The following is a 5,991-nucleotide window of genomic DNA, read 5'->3' as shown; positions in this document are numbered from 1 at the left end:
TTTATTTTATCTAATTTAGCCTTTGTTTCCATGAGAAATAGAATCAAAGGTCTATGGGCACGAATCAAGTCTCGGAGGACATTTACTGTTTGTGGATTACCCACTCCACGACAGTTTCAGCTTAAGCAACTCATATATATATATATATATATATATATATATATATATATATAATTGAGATTTTTTTTTAACATAATAACGTATGACCAAATTTTATTAAAAAAAACATATAAGGAACATAATCTACAAGATTTTGACATTAATGATAATAAAAATAATACTAAAACAAAAGCCATTTTCCTATAGCACATAAAATTTTTAAAAAATAAAAAAAAGTACTTTGAAAACTATTTTCAAAGAAACAGTTAACAACACTGTGGAAATAAAAATTAAAACAAATTGAAGGATCAAATCGTAGTTTTATTTTAACCTAATCTATCTATACCTATACTAATTCTGTAGAAAGGATTGCTGATGTGTCAAAAAATTTCGGGTATTTTTGCTGAGATGTCATTTTTCTAATTCCTTGCATTTCATGTGCTTTTACACGGTTTTTCTCCTAATTATCTAGCTTTTTCAGCCCTCATTTGCAACTGCTTCTCTCCCTCAACTGCTGCTTCTTCCCTCACCCAAATATTACGCTCTCCACTCTCCATCGCATTTTAATTCCTTTGCTCTCATTCGCGTCTCCAGTCTGGCTTACGCTGCCCCTCTCTCTTTCCGTCGGTATCTTTACCACTTTGGCTTGCTTTTCTAACTGTTCATTTCTTCTGCTCTCTGTAATTTAAAATTTCTTTTCAATTGTTCCTGCTTTTCTAATTTGTTTTGTTATAATACCTAAAATTTCTTTTCAATTGTTCTTGCTTTTCTAACTGTTCATTTCTTATGCTCTCTGTAATTTTCTTTTCAATTCTCGATCGGTGGTTTCTAACTGTTTTTTCTTCTTCGCGTGCCAGGGGACGGCGATTTCACTTTCTCTGTTCTCTGTGGTAATTGTTCTTCTCTGTTTCTTAATTTTGATTTGATTACTGGGTTGATATTGAGAACGATTGATTTTGTTTGACGAGTTAATTGAAAGATTTGTTCATTCCCTTGATCAATTGACTGTTTCAAATTTTCTTATTTTGAAAAGCAAATAAAATTTCTGGGTTGTTTACTGAGTTGTGGATTGTTTTTTGGGGCTTTAAACATGTAGGTTTTAAAGTGCAAATTTCATGAATCGATTTTGTGCAAATGTTAATGATGCCTGTTGAATTCGGTTGCACTTGAACAGAGTGATGGGCTAGATGTAATAGATCAAAATAAAGTTGCATTTTGTAGGATGAAAAAAAATTTACTTATCTTTACACTTCACTAATTATGCTTGATTGACAATAAGTGATTATATGTCAACAATTTTTCTGGAAATTATAGTGGGTTGACATTATTCTTTATTGGAATTGTATGTGTCCTCTGATTTGGGTTTTCATAGGGTCTAAGCATCTTTTCTTATTAACAATGTTCTGTTTGTCAATTTTCACAATCTTATGATGAAATATATTATTGTGCCAAATTCATTTCTTTCTCTCTTTTATTTATTGTAATAGGATTGCTTACTGATCTTATTGGGATTGCTTTGTCAGGATAAAGACTATTAACTTATGTTACAGATTCGTGGGAAATTTACCATTATGTATGTAATTGGATTAGTACGCCTTTTTCTTTTGTTGCATCCTTTTACAATTACTATTACGGAGGTTGCAGGTGCACTGGAGAAATTATCAATAGGTTCTCAGACTGAAACGCCTGAACTTTCAAATAAGGTAACAAGGATTCTTGGCCGTTGCCGAACGCCTGAAATTTTCAAATGTGTCGATCCTAGCCTCAGATTCTCAGAAAGAGAATCTGATGGAGTAACAACATTACTATTAAAATTTTAGTTTCTGTTTCGTTTTGGTTTTCTTATCCTCTTTTTCATTGTTTGCATTGTAATATATTGTTATTGTTTTCAAATGTGTCGATCCTAGCCTCAAATTCTCAGGAAGAGAATCTGATGGAGTAACACCATTACTATTAAAATTTTAGTTTCTGTTTCTTTTTGGTTTTCTTATCCTCTTTTTCATTTTTTGCATTGTAATATATTGTTATTGGTATGGATCGAGGAAAGGTGCGATTTGAGTTAGACGCTTCTGATAAATTTTTTAATCTAGGCTGATATGTCAAAATTGCATTTGATTTTATCTGGGTTTCTTTTACTTCTTACAGTGAACTGATTAAAGATTTTTCTGTTGCTGGGTGGCACTGAGCAACCTTAATTGGTAGTTCGAGACAATCAGGTAAGTGTCTTCTTGAGAGGTTTCAGGTTTGTTTAGAGTTTAATTCAGAGTTTAACTTGAGAATGCATTGTAGCTCTGGCCTATGGATGTATTTACTTGGCTCTAGCCTCTATGGATGAATAAGAGCAAGAAAGAGGGAAAAAAATAAATGAAACAAGTTATATTGCATCCCTGTAATTTAGCTTTGTTGTTCAACAATTAATGAATACGGTGTTGCCAATCAATTTCTATCATTTGTTCCTCAGGCTCTGCTTCTCCGTTCTATTAACCTTTGAAAGTTATCTTCAAATTATATGAACTGAATTAGGTGATACAAGGCTTTGTTCTTATTCTAAAACATGGTTTTTTACTTGCAACTCCTGTTGAATATTTTTTGGTTTATTCTCAGGTTGGACAGCTGCGCATTGACAATGCTGTTTTTGCATCTTACTATATCCAACTTCTGCCGAATACTTTCGGAATCACACACAACCTTGATATTGTGCCTCATTTGCCTCTGTCCTATTCTTATTTCCCTTCAAGAGGTAAGGCTTCCATTGTTTTAGGTCATTCCTCTTATCTTATTTTTTTGTTTTTTTAAATTAATTGTTCATTCTCATTATCTATTCAATTACTAACTCAAACCCCAAATGTTTTTAGTTTTCTATGATTTTGGCATGTATTTTTTTTTTTTTTTGTGATGCATGTTGCTCTATTAGAGTCTAGACTAAATATTGATGAAGTTGTGATTAAAGTGGCAAGATGATCTATCTCAATATGGACTACTAAAATCTTTTGAGGTAATTTGAGCATACTTTGAATTTGGGAAACAGATTTTGGACATCAATAATTGTAAGGTTGCAAAACAATCTTTCATATCATTATCCATTGAAACACAGAACAATTAGAATTGGTTGGATACTGTTTATAATTTATCCATTGAAGAACTATTTTAGTTGCTATCTTTGAGAGCATGGATTATCACGAAGATATGACAAGTGGTGGTTGAAGGGTGTTTCATTGATTCGGGAACACATCCGCAGTGGACTTTGGTATGTTTTGGATACATGGAAGCAAAGAAGAGGTTAAAAAGGGTTGATAGAATATTAATGACAAGCCTTGGGGCAGGTTTTAAGTGCAATAATTGCATTTGGGGACTAATGAAATATTTGAAGGATGTGAATGTTTGGAAAGGAAGTATAGATCAATATCATCCTTTCTAATCCAATTGTGAATCCATTCGGAGAAAAGTATAATCGGATTAATGATGAATGTCTTAACTTTATTAGATTTCATCTTTAATTTTTATTAAAGAAAAATTGTGATCCTTGAACAATGTACAAGGAAAATGAAAGTCTTAGCATTTTAATTATTTTTTATTTCATCTTTGAATAATGTTATTAATGATTTCTATCAAAATAGATATGTTATTAATATTAATGATTTTTATCAAAATAGGATATATATAGATCTTGTGAATTTAATTAAATCATATTTTATGTTATATTCATTATTTTTGGAACATAGCACTGAAATAATTCCATTAACTTTTGAAATTTTTATTTGTGACTACGATAAAAAAAAAAAAAAAACATGTATCATACTTGAAATGTAATTTTTTTTTTATTATTCATGCAGTTATTTGTGACATATAAAAGGGCATTCAATTGTTCATGCAGTTATTATGATTGATTATTGATGTTCATATTACATAATGCACTTTGGTAGGAATAATACTAAATTTGTTATGAATGATACATAAATTTCTAGCTCTCTATTCCACAAAAAAAAAAAAAAAAAGCGCAAAATAGTAATAAAAAACAAAAATAAATCATCTTTATCAAAATCTTTGCCATAATCTTAAGTTTTGTAAATAAACCCACTTCGTTTAACTCATTAAGAAGTTTTTCAATTACTACCATATTATTATTCTATTTTTCAAAAGTTAGATAAAAAAAAAATTGATTGATACTAACATTTTCAACATATGAAATATATATTCAAATAGCTTTAAATTTATAATACAAAATGATTTGGATATTAAAAACCATTGATGATTGAACAATTATAATTTAGAAGTTTTTTCTAACAAATTTTTAACCATTGAAATTGAATTATGGACAGTAATTTCTATCTCATTTGGATTGGTCAATATTTTATATATTCATTAAAATTTTAATATGAAATCAAATAAAAAAAACCGTGCAAAGCACGGGTCTAAAACTAGTTGTACCACTAAATCCGTTAACTATCAATTTCCCATTTTTCTCTTTGTTCATTTACGTCGTTTCACTTTCTTCCTTTCCCATTTTATTCTCTTTTCGCTTTCACCCACATCACCATCTCTAACAGTTAGGATCTCTCTCAACTATATTAAAACAAAATAAAAATAAAAATAATTTTATAATGTTTTTGAAACTAGCTTCACACTTCAGTTATTATTATTGCAATTAACCCTTTTTAATTTAACGGGTATAAAACAAAGAGGTGAAAATTTTGACATCAATTTATAGATATAATTCGATTGAGATGACATAATCCTTGTTTTTCTTGTATTTATATCCTCTATACTTATATATATATAAAGAGATATAGATATAAATTGGCAAAATTTAATAAATTATTGTACTTAAATTAATTTGTTAAATATTTATCAACTTAAAATTTGAATTGACAAGTAAAATTCAACTTGAGATAAAGTAATAATCATACGGGGTGGGGTGGGTTGAGGGTTTCCTTTCTCTTTAATGTAATCTTCATTTGTTTAATATAAGTGCATTGCGCACAACTTTTTTTTTTTTTAAAAAAAAAAACTTGAGATAAAGTAATATTGGCCGTTAACTTTAAGAGTCCTTTTAACCTAATTTCCTTAAAATTGCTACTAGAACTATGTCTTGAAAGCACGTGAGCTTGACACGTGTATTAAAGAATGAGTCGGGGTTAGTTTTTAAAAATTATTTACAATATTCAAGCAATAATTTGAATTATATCTAACTAAATAAATCTTCATTTCTCTTATCACTTTCAAATTTTAATATATCTATTGCTAATAATGTTTTTAGATATTTACCATATTTTTTTAATAATCAATCCCTAAAAAGTAATAATATCAAAATTAATACAATTATTTATTACCAACATTGATTAACCTATAAATATTATTATTATTATCATTTTTTTTTTTGCCTAAACCATACGCAGCCCCCTGAACTTGTCATTTTGCCTCCTGAACTTACGGGACGACCTATTTACCCTCTCAACTATTTAAAAGTGGTATTATCAACCCGCTATTTTTATTATAACGGAAACAAAATGAAATTTTTTTTTTTTTTGGTAAGAAAAAACAAAATGAAATTCTAACATTAGTACAAGTGTTCATGGAAGTATTGGAACCAGCCTGCATATATATAACCTCATTTGCACCTTGTTTTAGTATTGCATAATCATATATGCAATTTTTACAAGAAAACTTGTGTACGGTCTATACTAATCTCATTTGCAGGTTATTTTAGTAGCGCACAACCCTTTTTATTATGACATTGGTGCTTGCAATGAGAAATGTCATAATTGTTTCCGTTATAATGAAAACAGGGGGTTATTAATACCACTTTTAAATAGTTGAAGGGGCAAATGGGTCGTCACATAAGTTCAGGGGGCAAAATGACTAAAAGTGACAAGTTCAGGGAGCTGCGTATGG

The 5,991-nt window shown here is 29.4% G+C and overlaps 1 long non-coding RNA gene across 6 annotated transcripts; it reads left to right on the top strand.

Moving 5' to 3' along the window:
• The first annotated feature begins 577 nt into the window (after nucleotides 1-577).
• On the top strand, nucleotides 578-3,741 carry LOC136218231 (uncharacterized). 6 transcript variants are annotated; one of them, XR_010683705.1, is made up of 4 exons: nucleotides 578-726; nucleotides 957-1,802; nucleotides 2,245-2,622; nucleotides 2,704-3,741. It is a non-coding gene; the product is annotated as an uncharacterized lncRNA (long non-coding RNA). The 6 variants fall into 6 exon arrangements; XR_010683706.1 differs by having other exon boundaries at nucleotides 957-989; nucleotides 1,623-1,802; nucleotides 2,245-3,740; XR_010683704.1 differs by having other exon boundaries at nucleotides 2,245-2,315; nucleotides 2,561-3,739.
• The last annotated feature ends 2,250 nt before the right edge of the window (nucleotides 3,742-5,991 follow it).

This window comes from Euphorbia lathyris, chromosome 2, assembly GCF_963576675.1.
Source record: "Euphorbia lathyris chromosome 2, ddEupLath1.1, whole genome shotgun sequence".
In the NCBI taxonomy this organism is placed as follows: Eukaryota; Viridiplantae; Streptophyta; class Magnoliopsida; order Malpighiales; family Euphorbiaceae; genus Euphorbia; species Euphorbia lathyris.
This window is presented reverse-complemented; position numbering and strand designations above follow the sequence as displayed.